This window comes from Patagioenas fasciata, chromosome 4, assembly GCF_037038585.1.
Source record: "Patagioenas fasciata isolate bPatFas1 chromosome 4, bPatFas1.hap1, whole genome shotgun sequence".
In the NCBI taxonomy this organism is placed as follows: Eukaryota; Metazoa; Chordata; class Aves; order Columbiformes; family Columbidae; genus Patagioenas; species Patagioenas fasciata.
Window position 1 is genome coordinate 25,689,622 of NC_092523.1, and position 22,005 is coordinate 25,711,626.

General features: G+C 40.7%; 1 protein-coding gene across 15 annotated transcripts in view; it reads right to left on the bottom strand.

Annotated features, from left to right (window-relative positions):
• APBB2 (amyloid beta precursor protein binding family B member 2) overlaps nt 1-22,005 on the bottom strand; it is a 177,137-nt gene that overhangs the window by 67,130 nt on the left and 88,002 nt on the right. The gene's annotated exons all lie outside the window — the stretch shown is intronic.

Genomic DNA, 22,005 nt, shown 5'->3' on the forward strand with positions numbered 1-22,005 from the left:
ACATGAACAGTGCTTCCCTGGGTCTGCCTCTGATGCAAGTGATGCACAGCTGGCTCGGCTCTTGTACAGTTCCTGTATAAATGAACACCAGAAAAACATGCTGAATTATTGAGGCTCAAAGTAAGGTGACAAAGCCTGGTTTGACCTGGCCTATAAAGAGTGGAAAAAATACACTACTTACCAAAGAGCTGCTCTAATACAGCAGCCATCTAACACCATCTGATAAACTAGTTCTTCTAATAAAGTTTAGCTTCAAATACATTAACTGACAGAATATAAAGAAATATCTGGAGTTGTGCTGTACTCTATCCTCTTCACACATGCTTCTCAATGCACGGTAGCAGAGCATATATTTCTCCTAATTAAAGTCATCTTATCAAAAGACCCCCCCACACCAATCAAACAACCTGCACTGGATTTACTTGCAACATCTAAAAGACTGCTTGTTCAAAATTATGAGAATGAAACTGCGTTCAGTGGTAAGACACTGAGTCAAAGCATCTAATTTTTGTCGCACAGGCTGGTGCAAGAACAGTCCCTTATCAGGGCAGTGTTTGGTGCCCAGAACAACAGGAAGGCATCACACCAATATATATATGTATCTCCTGTTACATTCAGGTCTTTTGAACCCCAGTTTTCTTGTAGAAGAGAAAGTGACAGCCACAAGATGGGGAGAAAAGCAGCAGATATTTGTACATCAATCCAATTCTGTTGACGTGGCATTAAACAACTTGCATGGAATAAACTCAGGAGGAAACAGAACTGAACATATTGGATTTCATTGGAAACTAAGAACTTCCCTTACGTCTGCAAGGTTTTGGAGCTAAAAACATTACATGGAAATGGTTTCTTCTCGTCTGTGGGTGGCTAAGCCCTACATGCTTCCTCAATGGCAGATGATCTATGGTCATCAGGAACTTTTCTCAGATTCCTCCCCAGTCATTCCCAGGAAGTGAAGTTCTACCTGGCATCTACTGGCCTCTTCCCTGCTGCTCTTTACTGATTTGTTGATGAAATGTCAATGAATCAGGACCACATGGTTGCTCATAAAGCTCTGGTTTTGAAAGTATTAGTGCTCTGATACAACAGAAAGCATGGTTTACTATAGAAATTTAAAGCATGATGTACAAAAAGAATGTATAGTTTTGTATTGATGTTGGTTTACCTACCATGTGTATTACAGTAAACTGTGATCTCCTGGATTGCTCTATTGTAAGACATTTCTTATACAAAACGCCGAAAGCAATAGGAGTAAGAAAAACAATACTGAATTAGAATAAGGAGAGCCACTGTAGCTAAGCTCTATGAAAAAGCAGACACTTTTCTCGGGTTTTTTCAATAAACTTGGATTCATATTATCTGTATAACTTCTCTCTACAGCAAGAGAGTCAAATTTTTATTGGCAGAAAGACCATTTTAAGATGTAACCAATTCACAACTCTGCAAAGGAATGAGGTCTGCCTTTATCCAGGTCTCATGATTTACACAGCACTGCAGATCTTTGAAAGCCATCTCTTTTTCTGGAGAAAGACCCTTCTGAACAGGGTGGCTCCACTGCCTACATATGCTCTGGAGATAAGTCCAAACTCAGCCCTGACTACGGGGGACTGAGCAGTCAGCTTGCAGCCAACCCTTCACCTTGCTCTCTATCCCTGTCCAAACTTGGTGTGCACGAGAACCGTGACTAGCAAGGGTGGCCACCGTGGATCCCAGAGCTGCCCACGCTGGCTCCGACACGCCTGCCAGTCCTCCTCAGCGAGCTGCTCCCTGGAATCCTGCCCAAGACACGCGTGAGCTGTCACCACTCAGCACTGTCAGCTTAAAGGTCAACATGGTTAGAAGTTCACAGCTGGTCTTTCCTGCACATAGATTGACGTGAAAGGACAAGTTGAAGAATGAGGACTGATATTTTTTCAGTTGGAGTTTTGTCTCACTCAAGACAGATGTTAAGGTTTTGCCCATATGGGGGAAGATCTGCAAACTGGCTTTTCATAGGGACGTTATTATGGAAGCAGTACAGAACAATTCTGGCAAAAAAAGATTACAGTAAAAGAAACATGGTAGAGTATTTTGAGGACTAAAATGGAAGATTATATTAAAAAAACATGAAAGACGTGATTTACGACAAGAAGCTAACTTCATTTGAGGGGAAACTGAAAAAAAAAAAGTGGACTCCACTGGGCCTTCCTGCCTCCACCGCCTTCCTGCACCAGGACCTGACAAATCCCTCAGGAATCCAGATCCTTCCCCTCTACCTGGAGCTTATGTAGAGCTGCTGCTATAATCCCTTCGTATGGGGTCTAGCATGACGGGGCACAGGGCTGCTCTCCAAAAGCCTTTGGCAGTGGTCTCTGCAGAACGCAAAGAGATGAATCTGCTTGCTGTACTCTACCACACAGCCTCCCCTCATCTCTCCAGAGACTCAGCAACACAGCCATGACAGCAACATTTTTAAAAGGATGGGAAAATGATGAAAATTTGAAATAATCAGAAGTGAGAGCCCAATGGGAGGGCAGCACCTAAAATGCCTCACAATTCTCCTTTAAAGCCAAATGGGGAATTTTTAGTTAGATCTCTTTCAAAATTAAACTAAAGAGAAAGAAGTAACTGACAAAAAGGCAGTAAGGCTTTAGAAAAGTACCAGAGAAAGACTTACTTAAAATGTAGAAATAGTTGTTTTCATTTTTAATAAATGCACAAAGGAGTGAAACAGTCTGAAAATACTCCCACTTGCTGAAATTGTCTGGTCAAGTTTCACTCACAAATAAATGTTTGTGTCTGAATTTTTGTCTGAATGGCTGAAACATGAAGCTTGTAAAAGAAAAAAAAAAACAAAACAAACCAACAAATACAGCCTGCAGCCCAGTATCACCGTAACTGAAGAGAGCAGTCAAAACTTAAAAAATACTGGAAAAATGAAGCCCATTAAACAAAACGAAAACTATTAATTCACTCTTTTAAAACAACCAGCAACAGAGATGTACCTTCACAAAACCATAAGCACAGCCACATTCAATTGGTAATTCTGGCTAGGAGAGCTTCATGAACACATATTGTATTCTAAAGAAGACAGGATAAAGCCCATATAATGTAACATATTGCTGTTTGTAATTCTCTTCTCCAAATGTCAGCCTTTGCCTATTATCCGATATAGAGCAGTGATAAATTCCATGCTGTAGCTATAGTTCAGATACTAAAAGTTTGATGTAATAATTAGAAATGTTAGTAATTACATTTGTATTTCAAGCCAGAATTACTTTACTATCTGGGGCTGATCTAGGAAACAGTGTTATGACATTGAAAAGAGATTGTAATAAACAATATAACTAATTCACTGAAGAGTACATGTGATCGGTAACCAAGCTCTTTGGCAAGATTAGTATTTTTATCACTTATTTCACTGCTGTTTCAAAGGAAAGGATAGTAATCAAATCGCTGCCATTGTGAATCACTCCTTAGCCCTTGTTCAATTAAACAGAAATTAAAACTACCGCATTCAGCGAGATCTGTCAGAGCAGATAAACTTGTGCTGTAAATAGAGACCATTTATTTTCCCATCATTTTGTGATGCTACGAACTGTTTCCCAGTGAGAGGCATCCCCTGCAAGGCAGGGTCGCCACTCACCAAGCACAGGTGGCACTGGTGGCATCGCAACAGGTGCAAACAGCACGGCTGCTATCCAAACACAATGCAGCTTTCCAGCTGCCATCCCTGGCCATGTCAGCACCATTCTCTGCTGATGTAATTAGTGGATATTTTGTAATTAGAGAGATCAAATGCCATGAAACCAAAGCAGCTTTTAACTAGTTTAGGCTTTCTTCTAGAGGCACAGCTAGAAATGCCTTTCACTGAAGGCGAAAGGCAGTCATTTAGAAACAAATACAGATGGAAAGAGAATGGCAAGAGCTCCAGAGGCGGTTTCTGGAAGAGCAGGAATGCAAGTATAGCACAATACTCTTAATTTAACAGCAAGTAGTGTTAAAGTTCTCAGACAATAATTACTCTTTCTTTTTTTTAAAGAAAAAAAAAAAAGAACAACATTGAAGTAAAATGTTCAATCAGGGATGATGTGGTGTTAAGACAACAGTGGAACAGAAGAATACTGGCAAGATACTTGATTTTCTATGTATCGCATTCTGTTAACTACAGAAGTGGCTTCTCCACTGTGCTTTGCAAACCATATTTATCAGTATAAAACAAACCAAATACTCCACCCGCCATTGTCATAAGTTGGTTTATCACCAATCTGGTACCAAAACCTGGCTGTATGCCATTGTGCTTGTGCTAAATTAATCAGGATCTCTTCTTGATAAAGACTAGAAATATACCACACCATTTCAATAACAAATCTCAACACTCCCATCTAGAAGGAACATAATCCAGCTTCTTCCCTTTCTGAAGGTAAACTAGTCACCTGAACTTCCAAAATCATGAAATAAAGATGGTTTTCTTCTGGGCCTATACAAAAGCAAAAAAACCCAAAACCCACAAACAAAAAAACCCCCAAACAACAACCAAAAAACCCAATTTAAAAAAAAAAAAAACCACCACACAACAACACACAAACAAACAACAACAAAACCCAAACCAAACAAAAAAAATCCCACAAAAATCCCACAAAACAACACCAAAAATCACCAACAGACAAAAAGAAAGCCACGGAAACTGAAGTCTTCTTGAAAAGATGCCAATGACTTCAGCAGATCAGGGACTTGATCCTAAAGGGAGTATATTGCTCCCCCACCCCATATGCACACTGAAGACCACGGCAAGCACAGGAAGAGAGGGGAAGACATGTTGTAAAGCAAAGGCAAACAAAATTAAATGAGCACTCTCCATTAAACAGCACAATAGAAAGAACACAGGCAACGAATATTTTTGTTCCATTTATTTCCTGTAGTAGGCTTAATGTGCAAGTTTAAGTGTTTAAGCTGCTCAGGTTTAACAAGAAAAAGACCCCAAAGACAAATTTTCTTCTCACTTTGCACACAGTACAGCATAATTGATGGTACCACCTACTCTTATAATTCACAGTAATGATGGTCAGCAGGTAGTCTCATCTGAGCATCATTGCAAGACACATCAATGCTATCTCAGAAACAAACGCAGCAAAAATGCAAGCCACTAGGACAAGTAATTATAAATCTGACAAGCCTGTCTAATTTGGAGAACATTACTCAATGAGGAGTGATAAACAGCCAAAGCTGTTCATTTGGCATCATCTTTTCTCACAGCATGCAACTGGTTGTCATGACAACGCCATCGTCCTCCTTGCCGAATCGCTGAACCTGCCACATGTGTTTGCAGAGAAGATGATTCTCAAACAGGTTCCAGGAAAACATACCAAAATGTGGGATTTTACAGGCATACCAGTAACAAGACACAATCTGTGTCAAAATGAATTGCCATTTTGATCAACTGTACAATAAACCATAATCAGAAAAGACTGACTTCTTAAAAATCCAAAGAAAGCTTGGGATGAATCACCTGTAGTATTTTTTTTTCTTAAATGTGATGTGATCTTCGTCCTGCTGTATAAATCAGGAGTTACTACAGGCATACAAGGCATTCAAGTAGATATGACTAATCTTAAGGAAGAGAAAGGAAACCACATTTGTCAACATTCAGAAAAAAACCCCACACTACTAAATCCACTTGCTTTCATGTCCTGGTTTCTCCTCCCTTTCAACCACCAAACCCCAAGGACTGAAGTACTAGCACAACAACCAACTAAACCCAAGGGCAAGCGACTTCAGGAGCAAAGTTCAGAAGAACTGTTAATGACAGCCCTGGACAGGTACTCAGGCTGGTACTACCCATCCTGCCTAACTGGGAGAATTTTGAGGCTCTGTGAGGTGTCTGCTCAGGGGCAATACAGCCTGACGTCCAGAGATGAAGCCATGAAAAACCAGCACCGCAGCTTGTGTTTACAGGAGTTGATACTAATAGCAGCAGCAGTGGGGAAAAGTACCACAAGAAGACCGTGAAGAAGGTCTACATGTTCCTTCCTGGAAAAGGGGTCAAAAATAGATACGAACAAGAGGACTAGCCTGTTCACCAACCAAAACCATCCAGTCATGAAACAAGCAGAGTCCAGCAAAGGAAGGAAGATGTGGAGGTGACCTGAAGTGCTGGCTCAAGGGGGCTGTCATGGCAGAAGCTGTGGACCAGGAAGAAGCCAGGCTCTGGGAAGACCTGTCCCACCTGGAGAGGGCAGCTGCTTAGCCAGATGAAGCAGTGGTGGCAATGTGAAATGATGGACATAGAGGAAGGACCACCTCTGCTGGAGAAAAGGCTGGTGAATCGCTACCTGGAAGTGCTGTAGTGGAGGCACATCCTACATATACCTCTTGCACAGACTTTACTGTGTGACGAGAGCTCCATCTCTTGATTAGGGAGCTGATAAACATTAGGAGAGTTTGGAAACTAAGAGGCTATACTGGGCCTGGTTGGGATAAAGTCAATTTTTCTTCATAGCACCCTGTAAGGTACTGTGTTTTACACCTGTGACCAAAACAAGTGTTGAAAACATACCAGTAGTTTAGCTATTGCTGAGCAGTGCTTGCATAGGGCCAAGACCTTCTCTGTTTCTCTGCTCCCAGCCAGAGACTGGCTGGGCATCCATCTGGTGGTGGGCGGTGGCCAGTGACTGTCTTAGCATTGCTTGATTTTTTTGGCATTATTTTTTTTTCTTCACTTATTAAGCTGTCTTTATCTTGCCTCATGAGTTTTTCTCACTTTTGCCCTTCCAATTCTCTTCTTCATCCTACTGGTGGAGGGAATGAGCCACCACAGAGGCATTCACAGTACACTGGCCAAGTGCAGGATCCAGGGAGAAGCAGGTAGGTACTCCCTGGGGTGGAACGAAAAGGAGTCCCAAATGAGTGAGAGCAGCACACAAATGAATGCCCTGTTGACCAGCTATGTGCTTAAATGAGATATAGTCTCAAATACTATGTTAACAACATGCACCATTCCCTTGGAAGATTTCTACCAACTGATTTCCACAGAAGTCAGAATAATTTGCTACTGTTCTAGTGAGTTATTCCTTCTTAGAAATACACTTGGTATATGACCCATATCAGCGAGTTTTTTATTTGAAATGTAAGTTCTCTATTCTTACCACTAGATGGCAAAAGATTTTACTTAAAAATAATAACAGTCCAACAAACAGCAGAGTGTACCTCCCTCTAACTTGGTCTAAATCCACTGCGATTGCACATTGTGGGACTGCACCCCCAGGGACCTCCTCACCATGGAGGACTCTAAGCAACAGATAATTCATCCAGACCAGTATCTTCCCTTCATTAGCAAATCACTAAAAATGATCTTGTGAGTTAGCTTTTGGGGCTGAAATAGTCCAGCAGCAATTTACACCTGCTTTTCTGATACATACATATATATATATTTTTTTTTTTTTCTCTTTTTTTTTTTTGGCACAGTATCTCTTCTTCCCATGCCTTTCCCCACCAAGAGCAGGATGGCAGCATATGATCTTGTGTTCTGGGTTCATATCCCATTTAACTACTTCGCATTGTTTTAGAAGAAGGGGTTTGTCTAGGTTAAAGAAGAAAAAAATTAAATTACCATCTCAGCCCGGACTCACACAGCAAAGCCTGCACATGCCCTGTCATGCCAGCAGACACACTGCACAGCATGCCCAGCAAAAGCAATTTGTACATGCACAGAGTCCAGCCTTCCCTATTCCCACAAAACTTCTCTGTCTCAGCAACAGCAGCCAACCACTTGGCAGAAAAACAGAGAAAAATCACTTCAGTGACAGCTCTGCATTTATGTATTTCTCTCCTGAAATAAAGAGCCTGAATCTCCTGTCCCCTCGAAACAAATTGATATGTTAGTGTCAAACCATCCACAGAAGAGACCATTAACGATTTCATTTCAGGCAATGAACAAATATAATCTGGAATAACCACACAAAACAAGAAGATTCAGTCTATAAATACTGACACAAAAGCAGTTAAAATCAGACATCCTTCTGACTTGAAGACACAAGATGCCTGCAGAGCAGGAGGAGACACTGCACCAGTGTGTGGTGTACAGCAGTACGGTCACCTCAACAGCCTCAGCTCTCCACACAGGAACTGCTGCACCACAAGGCTTTATTTTCAGGTAAAACTCTGTTTTACAAGCATCAAACATTACAAACTCCCAACTCATAACTCTGTTTTGCTGAGGTTGGCTGTAGACACAAGTGGGTCCCATCTACCTCAGACCTTCTGCAAGTAGCTGGTGCTACTTACCTTGACACACACCACACCAGAAAGATCTTATGTCTCTACTTTGCTACAATGCTTTTGCCATCAAGTCCTGGTGCTAAAGAAGAGCAACAGGCTTGGAGTCCACAGCTTCATCAGATTTGTTTCAACTGAGGAATAGGAAGAGCCTCAGCTTAAATTTGGTGACGTTAGTGAACGCCTCCTTAATCTGAATGAAAGAAGCAGTAAGCTAGAGCATGGAAAAAGGAATCTGACTGTAGAAAAAAGAAATCTGCCTAAGAAGTCAGGTACTGAGTAAATGATAATTTTCTTCGTCTAAAATATGATGAAGTCTACTGACTTCAGGAGCAAACAAGGTAGAGAAAGAAAGGGCTACTTCTCTAGAGAACATACTGCATAAATATATTGATATAGTCTGAAATTTTATAGAAATGCTCATTAATGAGTTTTCTGCACATGATTGACTAATTAAAAGCTAGTGAAGTTGGCCAGTGGCAGACACGCAATTCAAATGGTGGCTTGACTAAAATTGCTTTTCTTTGACAGCTTCATTTACAGCACTGTGCAAATGCATTAGAAAAACCTTCTGAATTTAGTGAATCAATGAAAACAGAACATAAAATTGAATTATAACAGAGTTACTCTCTGAAATTAAATGCTGCGCTTCATGAAAAAGCAAAATCTGCAAGAACTGCCATTTCCCATCTCGGATAAAAGTTCTACTCATTCCCAAGTCCATGTGTATGCATAGCTTCACACACAGCACAAGAAATGCTCTAGGATGCCACGAAAACAGCAACTTCACCTTCACACCAACCTTGTGAGGCAGGAGAGTGTAAGCATCAATGTAAACAAAGCCGGGCAGAGGTAGGAAAAGAAGGGTCTGACACGCACTAAATAACTTGCCTGGTGTGATGCCCAGACTCTGCAGACTCCCCGGGGCCTGTGCAGGCTCCAAGCACCCAAACACCAACCACAAGACCAAGGTGCATCAAAAGAGACCAGACATTGTGCTTCAGTCTCTCCATGTGCCAGAGTCCCCTCCTGTTCCACAGGAAGGGCTGCTCTTCCTGATGTGGCAAAAAAGTAATTCCTCCCCCATTCTACCGAATTTAGTCAGTTTAGTACTATCAGCAAAAGCCAGAATGTTACTTTTAACGATCTGTATAATGGATTAGTTTGCCACCTTAAAGCTGTAGCTGAATGAGCATTACAGAACAAGCTGAAGGCTCCTTTTTTTACCCCAACATTTAAGCTGAAGACCTAACGTTTCCTCACCTCCAGATTAATTTCATGTTGCTAAACTACTGAAGGGAAGGGAGAAGTTATTATGATGAAAATCCTCTTTTACCATTAGAGCTGCATAAGCATGAAACATTGCACAAGCATAGGAAGGAACTCGGTGGCCCTCGGGGCCTATAGTTTGCCTGGAAAGAAAGATGTTACAGGAGCAGCTCGGGCACATCAGGCAGCTAAATGCTGAGCTGAGGCCTTGTAAGATGTGAACTGAGCTCCACTTCCCATCCCTCAAGCTTGTGGACTTTTGGTTTTTGTTTTTATTTAGAACAAAACAAAACACAACCTTAACCTTTTCAAAATTAATCTTGCTTCAGTTGAACTAAGTCTTTTCCTGAACAACGCACAGAGCCATATATGAAACACAACATATAGCATCTACAATGAGAAGGCTTTATGAACAGGGGCTTTTGAGGGCAAACGCAAGTGTCAGGGGAACTGGTTGTATTTCACCTCCCATCGGTGAGGGACAGCGCATGCGGAGCTCTCTTAACTTAGAGGTTTAAGTATTTCACATTGCTCCACTCATATTTTGGTTTTAAGCAAACTCAGATATTAACCATCTTTTGAAGTATTCATCCAGCACCAGAAAAATTATTTTCATGCTCGTATTTACTTTGTGGCACTCCAGCACCAGAATTTTGTATTTATTTTTCACAGGGATGGTTTTACACACAACTGAAACTAGATGCAGAAACCCAGGCTTAAGACGACAAAACTGGTATCTCTGACATAATCACTAACAAAGAGTTAGAAGAAAATTCAGAAAATTACCTGTTGTCACCCATCACCCAGGCAAGTCTAACTTCACAAAAGCAAGTCTAACTTAGCAAACGGTAGCCAAAAACAAACCTAACACACATCAGCTGAAGTCTTATGCCAGACAAGCATTTAAAAACAGAAAAAGGGAGGGACTAATTTTGCAATTCTGCAGAACCACAACAGAATTTCATTTTCAATTCGCACCTCCTTCAATTCCAAGTATATTAGCAAATAGCTACTCACTTTTAAAAGCTGAGGACAAATGCTCCTTAAAGCTGCATATGCCCAGAATATAACAACTTCAAAAGTTTCCTTTGTTGTGAAACCTGAGCTAGGACTCCCTCAAAACAACTGTTTGCCTGGTAAGAAAGTAAACACGCCAAAGCACAGTAAAAACAAGGACCGAAAGATCTCCAGTATATGATGTACCACAAGCCATGGAGATCGATGACCACTATCGAAAAGACACAGCTGATTCTCATCAGGAATTGTCACAAACAGTAAAGCATCCAGAGATGAACAGGTAACAGTGTGGTCCTTCCCTCAGCTGAAAACAGTATCTCATCTTTGGTGAAAATGTTACAATTTGCAGACACAAAGGGCTGCAGGTGGTCCTGGGAAGCAGGAAAAGCACGTGAAGACTTCCCTTTCTGGATTGATATTTACCTTTGTTGCTGTGCAAAACGAGGAGACTACAAATAGTTCCTACAGGATTAGGACACACATGGTTTTGAGAACTGTTTTTCTAATGTAGAGGCTTCACTTTCAAGTTTCCTTTACCACACGGATGTCCATGCCCTGGTTTATTATTACTTTATTAAAGTTCCTTTAATGTTACTTTTCTGTTCTGCTACTTAAAATGGCCATATGTAACGGCAGTCAATTAATTACTTTCTGGCACTCTGGAAGGATCAAGGTCACTGAGCTCTCTGAAAACAGCAGCTTGGTATTCACTGGCAGTCAAAGTTTTGTTAGGACCAAAGATCAAGACAAAAATCGTACTGCTTTAATGTAGAGTTCAACTAACACAGGACTAATGTGCGCTCTTTCCTGTGCAATATTACAAAATCACAGAGTCATTTCAGTTGGAAGAGATCCTCACGATCATCGAGTCCAACCATAACCTAACTCTAGCACTAAACTATGTCCCTAAGAATCTCATCTAAACACTTTTTAAACACCTCCAGGGGTGGTGACTCCGTCATTTCCCTGGGCAGCCTGTTCCAATGCCTGACAACCCTTTCTGTGAAGAATTTTTTCTTAATATCCAATCTCAACCTTCCCTGTCGCAATTCGAGGCCATTTCCTTTTGTCCTGTCACTTGCTACTTGGGAGAAGAGACCAACACCATCCATGCTACAACCCTTTTCCAGCAGAACTAGAAAAGACAAAGACAGATAAAAGTGCTCTGCAGGCAGAGACATGGAGTGCAGTGGGACTCTGGAGCTCGGAGAAGAAAGACAGGGAGGAGGGGAGGGTGTCACAGAGGTCTGTAAAATCATGAATGGTGGGAAGAAGGCAAGGATGGAAAGGAAATGATCATTCACTGTTATTTACTGGTTCCTATAACAGAAAAGCAATGGGCAACTAATGAAATTACTGGAGAGCAATTTTATAACTAAGGGAAGTGCTTTTTCATACGGCACTTAATTAAATTATGGAGCTTATGGTCACAGGATGTTATGGATGCCAGAAATACAAATGAGACCAAAAATGATTAAATAAATACATGTTAGAAAAGTCTATCAAGAGCAATTAAAGAAGATAACATGAATGACATACCAAGTCTGAAAGCCCTAAACCCACCAATTGCTGAAAGTGGTGAAGATATAATAGGGAGAGAACTTCTTTAAGCTTGCCCTGGTTTTTGTTTTTATTATTCCCATAAGTTTCTCCTACTGACCACTGCAAAGGCGACCCGTAAAGAACTAAAGGAGCCTGAGGTCTGTTGGATATGGCCATTCTTACAAGTCGATGTACTAGCTGGTGATGTACAAAATTGGACTGTAACCTCTCTAATTCTTGCAAAAATGAGCTCTACCTTCCAGTCAGTGCTTAGTTTGTATTCGAAACAGTGGAACTAGTATTACTGAAATACACTTTAATAAAAGTAACCATAACGACCACACTGAGTCAGATTAAAAAGCCACATGTCATATGAAAACCCTCAAACCAATGTATCCAAGCTTCCTCTAAGGGAAACATATAGATAGATTGATTCCCAGAAGGAAAATCCACAATAAATTTGTTCTCCTAAATATAAAGGTACACAATTTCCTACCCTGAGATACACAATAACCTCATATGACAACAGCAATACAGGAGTTTTGAGACTCAATATCATTATTCCTATACATTTGTCACCTTCAATTTTATATTAACATGTATCTAAAAGGAAGATGACACTACTTTTATGCTAAATTGTACAGAGCCATCTAATAGACAAAAATGTATCTGTAGACAAATATATCTATTGGGCTTAAATATCTTCATGAATAAGAAAAGGAGAACATATTAGATATACCACAAAGAGCAGTAACTAAGAGTAGACCTCAGCTAGTAATTACTGCAGAGCTTACTGTTCTCAAGAGGTAATTAACACTGCTTACACTACAGGCTTTTACATATGACAATTACTACAGCTCAGAAGAGCTCTTACGCCAGTAAATATTTACAGTCTTGCTTCCCTCATTATTTGCATTCAGAAATAGCAAGGAGAGATGACCGAAACTGGACGTGAGATGCTACTTAGAAATTCACTGTTTCTGCAGTGATACCAAAATCTCAGCAAATCCTGCCACCTTCTGAAAGCAGAATGAACCCAGATAAAAGACAGTGGGCAGCACAACATACAGTCCTGACTGTAAGGTGAAAAGGAAAAACAACTAAGCCAAAATAACCTGATCTGGTGGTCTTTACACTGACCCTTTTGCAACAATTTCACCAGAAGGACAGAAAGGTTTTTCTCTCTCTTCTAAACTTAGACCATCACATTGCTTGTCAGCAAGTCAAAAATAAAAAAGCACATACCATCAGAAGACCTTTAGCATATTACCAAATAAGATAGTAGATCTCTTCTTCATTGCAGAATTGAAGTCACAAGGCTTTTTAATTTCAAAAAGTTTAATTTTAAAATGCTAAAGAAATATTACTGTTGTGAATTTACACTTATTTTCAGCATTTTTGACAGAAATTTTGTATTGTGTCTGGTGGTATCTGCTACTTTTTAAAATCCCTAGCTCAGTATATCTGTTTGAAGAAAAATTACAGCTTTGCTTTCATTTAGTTTTAAAATGGTTTTTTGGTGTAAACTGGAGCATTCATTCTTGTTCATTAGTACTACAACCTATCTAAACACATTTTATAAGTGTCCTTGTGTGATTAAAGAGAGGATGTAAAACAAATGAGTTCACAGTAAAGAGAACAACACTTGAAAACTCCCTCCACTCCCTTCTGAAGAGCCTTTCTGCTTCCAGCACTCAGTCTGTCCCCCTTGCCCTGCTTGCAGGTGGTTTAGCAGAGGAAAACAAGAGAGATCTACTTTGCAAAGGCTAGATATAACCCTTCACCTACAGGAAAACTTCCTTTGTATACCTGAATATATAAAACGAAAGGTTAAAAAATACAACTAGTAATTAAAATTGCTAGAATATTTCAGGTGTGGTCTGCAGGAAGCACAACTTTTAAATAAGTAGATTTTTGTCTTTTTTTTTAATAGATATAACATCAATTATTATGCTGAGATTCACAAAATTTTGAAGCAGTGACCTTGAATTGTTGGTCAAACTCAGAGATAGCACCTCTACCTACTCCTGGCAGAGACACCTGAGAGACAACCCACCCCACCTCATCATTTCTGGGAAACCAAAACTCTTACCAAGTTGCTGCTCAATTGGTTTTGTGCTGGGACTGCTGAAGTTTCTCACAGATTAACAAAAGCATCTCTCAAGCTAGAGGCACCCGACCACCCAAAAAAGGGAGTTTACTTCTGAGAAGTGTTAAGCCCTCTGGACTGTGCAACTCTGCTTGCTGAACCAGCCCCTTGAAACTAAAACCAAAGTGGATGTGTGTGGACAGAAGACACTGGGAGGAACAGAGACTGGGGTAACTTCCACATTGCCCTACTCCAAGAAGCTTATTAAAGAATCTTCATTTTCCTTGAGAAATAATGATAGGATTAGACAATCTTCGGAAAAAGGAACTTCCCATAAAGAAGTACACTTGGTATATTTAAAGTACGTAAATGTGAAGTATAGTTATGGAAGTGAGCATTCAATTGTGACACAAAATCAAGAGAAATACAGAAAAAAAGATCTGTAAATGATCAGACATTCATTCTGATAGCTGTATAAGGACCTTGTTCACCATACATATCCTGAATGTAATTTTACAAAGCCCCAAACACTCATTTCAGTGGAGAAAAAACAATCTCCTATGAAAAAATCAAATAAGCTTCCAACTCTAGGGGAAGCTTAGTCCTGAAACCCCGTTTTTCTGATATCTTCTTCCTACTTTTCAAATCTCTTAGTCAAAAACACATTGGTTGCATTTCAGCACATTTAACCCTGGGAAATTAATGCAGTCAGAAGACTACACAGTTCCTTAGTTCATCTGCTAACAGGATCCAGTGGCTAAAAAGGGAGATTCATTATTCTGGTTTAGTTAAGCACAAAAGAAAATAAAGTAATTTGAGTTTAAGACCAAATGTTATTTTGAAAGTCTGCTACAGCTACAGAGTGTGACAAGCGATGTTAGCTCGCCTACAAAATAAAAAAATATTCAACTAAATTTCAAATAACTTTACAGAAGCCAAACCAGATCACTATTTCTTATTACTTGTTTGGTTTTGTAAGGAGCAAATACCATTATGCTGTTTAATTACAATTCCACAAAGACAAAAAGTTGTGTAAAGGTTTTGTGTGAACCGGCTTTCTAACAAAAGATCATTTTTCTGACCTGACCAAATTGATTGATTTATGGCTGGCAGCATGAACAAAAAAAAAAAAAATTACCCAAGATATTAGTCAACATTCTTTGACAGATCCCAACCAAATATCAGCTATAACCTGCCCCACACATTTCTAACCCAAAAAACCTCAGCCCTCAAGAGTTGCTTTACCTTGACCCTTAGGGAATGGCTGGGGGTAGTGCTCCTATATTATTTAGACAGATTTTTTTCTTTGCTTTGACTACAAGGAAAATAAAGCAGTCTCAGGAGAGGAATTTGTGACCTGTGAAGGAGAAATGGATCATAATGGATTTTAAACCTATGTAAAAAACCTTTGAGCTCTGTGGATCGCAAGTCTAAAACACCACTTGTCGATTCCCTGCTGCAATGAGGAGCATTCAGAAAGGCACCTTTACAGCAGGAACTGCACACCCTGCACTCCGCAACTTATCCTGTCAGACACCAGCTGATCTTCCACTGAGCAGAAATTTTATTCACAGATAAAATAATTGTATTCAATATCCAGAGCTAAGTGACACTATCAGCCAGAGCCACACAAAAGTAAAATAGAAAGGAAGTGCTACTTACAGTTACTAGACGCTCCCGCATAATTCAACATGTACTGATCTGCTACCAGCATCCTTTAAGTTTGCTACATACATGTCCCAACAGCTTCATATTCTCCTTCAGTGTAGCATCTCCAACTCAAATATGGGAAAATACACTGCTATGTTTAAACAGGCAATTACTTAATTAGTCTAACATGGAATGGTGCTTTGGGTAGGAGAAAAGAAAAGCCACCCCTATTGAACTACCGGTAGATGCAACAGAGGAAACGCCACATGTTGACCATATAAATGACTGCGTTTTCTAATAAGCCAGGAAAAAATGGGAGAGATGGCTATACAGGAATTACAGCAGTGTGTGCATATAGTGCATTCTCTACTGAATTGATTCCAGTTTGCAAGACATTGATGTATTTTCTGACTGACTCTGCTCAGGAGACAAGCTTTTGAAACAGTACTTTCAGCCCACAAGCCTTTAGATATCAATCACATCAAGATTTAATCAGCTCAACTTTGGACCAGAACAGCCCTCACCCTGCAAATCAACCCCTGGAAATATTTTCACGTTATATTTTCCTCCTTTGCTGCCTGTACAAACACAAAAAGAAAAAGCTTAGAAAAACGTATGGCAAAGATTCACTCTTTGAAGACAAAATTCTTGTTAAAGCTGCTAACCTCTGACTCCCCAAAGGTGCATTGCAGCAATGGGAGAAATTGATTTAGTGAAAGGCTCCTATTAGTGAGAGCGCTGTTCTCATCACGAAGTCCCTCCCCTTGCTATAATCAATAATTTAAGCAAAGCCAAGAATCACGTCAGCCAAAATGACCAGGGTAACTGACTCTCTCTCTTGCAGAGCAGAAGTAAAATTAAAGTCTGAATGGGAATATATTCTAATTTTAAAATTTATTTTACCCATCTGAGTTGTGTATTTTGGCTTTCATTTTGAGGAGGAGGGAAGGACTAGTTTGTCCCTCACTGAAAACTTCCCAGGTTCGAGAAGGAGATGAAAATCCACTTCTAAAAAGTGAAAGAGGTCATAACTTTAGATTTAGAGTATTTTATCAGTTATGTATAAAGAATGCACTCTTAGAGTTGCAGCTCTTACTTGAGTATGATGACAGTGCTATTGTACCTCTCAGTGCACTGCAACTATTTTTTTTGAGTTAATAACTGAAGAAGTGTTTCATGTTTATATTTAGCCCGGCAGAATCTCAACAGAGAAGCAATTAAAAAAAAAAAAAGGAAAAAAATAGTTTAGTAAATATTGAATTATGTCACTGTTTAATAAAAAAAATGCTTTCATTAAGAAACAGTTTCATTAATGGTTCTGAGACTGACTACTTCCAAGGTTTTTTGTTGAAAATTGTATCAGGTAATAAATTAGCCTAGTGCATGAAATGATGTACATATAAAATGATCCATATAACAAACGGTGGTTAAAAACAATGCCTGTAACACACCACCATATAAAAATGGATAAAAATGCCCCAGAAACACTATGAGCAGGGAGCAAAAATATGTGCTTCAGATTTGGGGTTGTCCTCCATTCGAGGATTTCTCATCACTGAAGTATCACGGATAAATCCACTGCACAAACTGAAGGACAGGCACTGCTGGGCTTTAGAAATCCAGATCTCAGACACTACAGGAAACCCACTTAATGTCATTATCTTGAGCTCTGTGACATCCTGATATTGGACATTTATGGCCTAATGCCGAGTACCCAGGGGCTCCATCCATCTCAAAATGAAGCAATTGAGCCTTAATGGCAAACGTATGTGCTTTCATGGGATTGCTTAACAAAGGCTTCATGTCCCTTAAGGCAGGGACTATACATCCACTCTCAAGTGAGGACTGGGTTCAGAGCAAGGTCTTTGAAGCATGCCATGTCCCATCATACACGACCTCTCCTGGCCCGAGATGGCTCGGTACAGCCCCAAATCTGCCCCCCTTCTCCTGATCCATGTCTCAGTGGTACATGCTGTAGGTTTCTGTGTGTTTAATACCACAGCCTGCAATAGCACAGTTGTGACTCAAGGGACCCGCAACCCCAATTCAGCCAATTCCACGTCATTAATTAAAGCTGAATTAAATTTCAATCAGCTAAAGCTGACTTGTGTGAGATTTAAGCACGTGAGGAAACAGAGCCCTGAGATACTGGGGTCTAAAGGAGCCACTAACTTGGGGAGATTAAAATAAATACCTACAGGAGCAAATACACCAGGGCAGGAACTCAAGGGGAATTTAGGTCTGTCCCTCTTACTGCACAGACATCTCCTTCTGCCTAGGCCTGAATCCAATCCTGAGCTAGGATTTGATTTTCTCTTAGCTGTACTTCAGGATTAAATAACTTTAACTTAAGAGATTCCCTGGTTTGGCCTGCTGTAGGTTTTCAAAGTTTCTGTGAAATAATGTCCCAGTTTCAAGCACACAGAAATTCCCCAATACTCCTGCTGCTTTACTTTCTTAATCCATCCTGCTTATTGTCATTGCCTTTGTGCTAGAACCGCTTGCCTGACCTTCTGACTATGAACACCCCTGCTTGCTTCCAGCTCCTGCTTATTCCAGCTTCCTCCCAGTTTTGACAAGTTCTGATTTATCTCCATAGCTGCAGTTACTCTCCTTTTGCTTCTCTCTCCAGTGGGTCCCTCCTCTCAACAAGTCTCCAAGTTGCACACCTGTCTTCCAGCCTTCCTCCCCACCCCACAATGCTTCTTATTTCCCCACCAGCTTTCTCCTCTGCTGAGAGCAGTGGTGAGAGGACCTCACCACTGCTACTGGGGCCCAACGCTGGTATCGCTCTGCACATGCTCAGAGAAACAACTGCAGCAGCCCAGGTTTTGGGTTTCCACGCTCCAAGGCATTCAGCTGCAAAGAGGCAGGAATCACTCCTAAGCAGGAAACTCCCCAAACTGTACCAGCCATCCCCAGTGTTGTACACCTAGGTGAATCGCTGCTGCCTCAGCAACTGTGACATCCTCCAAAAGCTCAGCGGCCCTTGTAAACACTTACAGAGTCATTCTGCTGAGCAGCAATACCGCTCCTCTACCACATCTCCTGCAGCTGAGATGCAGGTGGACAGAAGACAACAAACAGGCAGCCAACCAGGCTGCAAAGAGCTCTGGAGCACACAGAACCCACCGAGCAGAATACAACCTTGTTCACAGCCTTAACCAACAGGGGCCTGCAGGTTAACAGGTCCTCCCAAAGGTAACACTGTTTTTTCCTTTCCTTCCTCAGAGATTTCTAAAACCATTTCAAAGCATCAATCAGGTGGACTGAAGTCTGGCCTGAGTTCTATGCAGCATTCAAAAGTGCTGAGGCAGAGGTTTTCACCGGATCCCTTTCGGTCATAATTTGTTAATACTTACATAGCTTTATGAACTACGACCTTTTTTTTTAAGGGGCGGTTGTTAGTCAGATATTAGTTGACGGTGGGTTTTTTCCTGTGCCTTACCATCCTTCTGAAAGAGTTATCAGGATCCTTACTTTTCCCTACTGCCTTTTCTGGTTTCTCTTCGTCATTTGCTTTCCCTTCCTCTCTGCTTAGTGGTGTGTTTGACTGGACCTAAACCCTTCCCATGGTGTCAGGAGAGAACTGTGAAAACATACAATCCTAGGCACCAAAGAGCTTTTTCAGTAAGATGCATTAAACCTCAGAGAGAACATGCAGGATCCAGAATTACACCTGTCCATCCCTGATCCTCCAAAACCAGTCTGTCAAGTTAAGTACCAGACATTATTATAAGCTATTCACCATTTCTGAAACCCAAGTTTTCCCTGCAGATGCTCAGAAGAGTCTTCCACTTTGCTACAACACAGAAGGAGCCTCATATAAAAGGCATGTCCTAATATGTTTTAACATTACACGTGTAAAAACGTACAGTAAACTGCACTATGGAGTTAGGGGGAACTTGTGCTCTCAAGATCTTGGGAACTACTGCAGAGCTTCCACCCAGGCAGTAGTATGACAGTGGCACTCATTTCCCAGCGTTGTATCGCTACAACCACTATTCCCCGTTGTCACCTTTCCACCACCAGTATTCCACATGTTCCAGCAGCCACATCCAGAGGCATTTGTTTACCCCACAACTATACATTTTACTGAGTAGGAAATATCCATTTTTAAAACACTCCAAATCATAGCACTGCACTTACACGGAACAGCACTCTGATTCTGTCCAGATTGGGAATTATGTTCTTTACTACACTAGCAAGGAAAGTGTCCCTGAAAAGGCAAGCTCCGAACAAGAAATGAAATACTAAGGGCAAAATAAGGCAGCTTATAAAACTCCCATCAAGTAGCAGAAGTTCATCTGGAATAGTGTCAAAATTAATGGAGCTCTGTTAGGACAGGGCCACATTTGACACTATATTAGCCAAAGCACCAAGCCAGGCACAGCAATGCTTTGGTAGCCAGGGCACAGCCACTAGAGAGTCAACTGCCTTTAAACTCAGCCTCCCCTCATCCAGGGAGAGATGTCACGCTGGGAGAGAGCTGTGTTTGGAGAGAATATTGACAAACCATCCTAGACCCTTTAGGCACAGTATAGCAAAGATTAACCATGGAGTGATTTTTAAAAAACAAAGCCAGACCCAGAGAAGGAACACATTTCATTTCTGTACTGCGGGGTAGATACTGCAGGCCCTCTCCACCTGGTTAATTAATTTGTGCTACTCGACATGCAGCCCGCTTAGTGGGCGGCTGCTGCTCCAGAATGCAAGTCCAAGCGCTTGCCTCCTGTCTGCTGCCTGTCTTGGACACCACCAGGCACCTCCAGGGACACCAGGAAGGTAGCAGAATCAAGCCCTCCGTAAGGAGGAAAATTAATGGCTTTGATGAAAAAGAATTGTTCCCTACCTTTCTGGTAAATAGTAACTATGAAACTGCAACTGTGACCATAAAACACATCCTGGAAAGCCTCTTCTCCAGTCCCAAATTCTGGTAATCACAGAGTTTGGGAGAGGATGCTAATCACTACCATATAAGACATATTCTCTCTTTCTTGATTTTAAGCACATTAATTCACTTTTACATACATATTTTTATTAACTATCCCAATTCAAAAGGGTGCCAATCACCACTCTTCACCATGGAAACTTCGGGTTTCACATGTGAGCACTTATGTGAGCATTCAAGATATGGATTTAGGTAGCTCCACTGAGAACTCCCAGCATAAAACCGATCTGACTGGCCAAACACAGCAAGCAGCCCCCCTAGGCAACTGATCGCAGTAGTGCGTCCTTGAGAGAGTCATCTTTCAAGTTCAATTTATTTTATAGCCTTCTACCAGGAGACCCTCAATGCTCACCATTACTGTGAACATTGTGTAACCATGTGGCCTTTATTTATTTTAAACTGGCTAACTTTTTCTTCCCTAAAATCCTCTTATAGGGGTAGCTAAAAGGAAGATAAACACAGTTAGTCCACATACAGAACATTACCTACACAAACCCTGGGAATATCCAGCAATAGTCACTCTTCCTAGTTCTTAAGAAGTCAGCAAATGGTCAAGTCAAGCCTGAAACTATAAAATATGCACTGTTCTTCGTACATGGTTATCAGTAATATGTAGGTTGACAGGCCATTAGGAAGCATACCAGGTGTGAACTAGAGCCTCTTATTCCCAAAAATCTGAAAATTGGATGTTTACCTAAGAGCCTACAATTGTATAGTTGATAATATATTCTTTCTCTAGTATTATAGGACTTGTGTTTATCCACAGTGTAACTGAATGTATTTTTACTCCCATAAATCTTTTTCCACACTCGGGAACACAGAAAACATGTTCTGCAGTAAATAACACACTTGTCTCTATCAGATAGGTACTGCAAAGGAAAAATGGTGCTTTTAAGAGGATATCCATTTTAATTTTGTCAAAGATGCTGGTTACAATCAGAGGCAAAACTGACTATTGGTATAAATCTTCCTGACCAGTTCATGATTTGCTGTAATTTTTATTGTATTAGAGGGCCGTTCTACCCAGACATACTGTTCTTTCAGAATACCAGGCTCTATTTACATGAGTGACATTCCCTGCTCCTGAAGGAGGGGGCTTTGTTCAAGTAAGATAAGATGCAAAAGCTAATTCCAGTATTTTTCTTGGCTTTGAGGCAAACAGAATTCTTTTTTTTTTCTTCCCCGGAGAATTCTCATTCCTAATTCATTTGAGGTTATTACACAGAGAACTGCA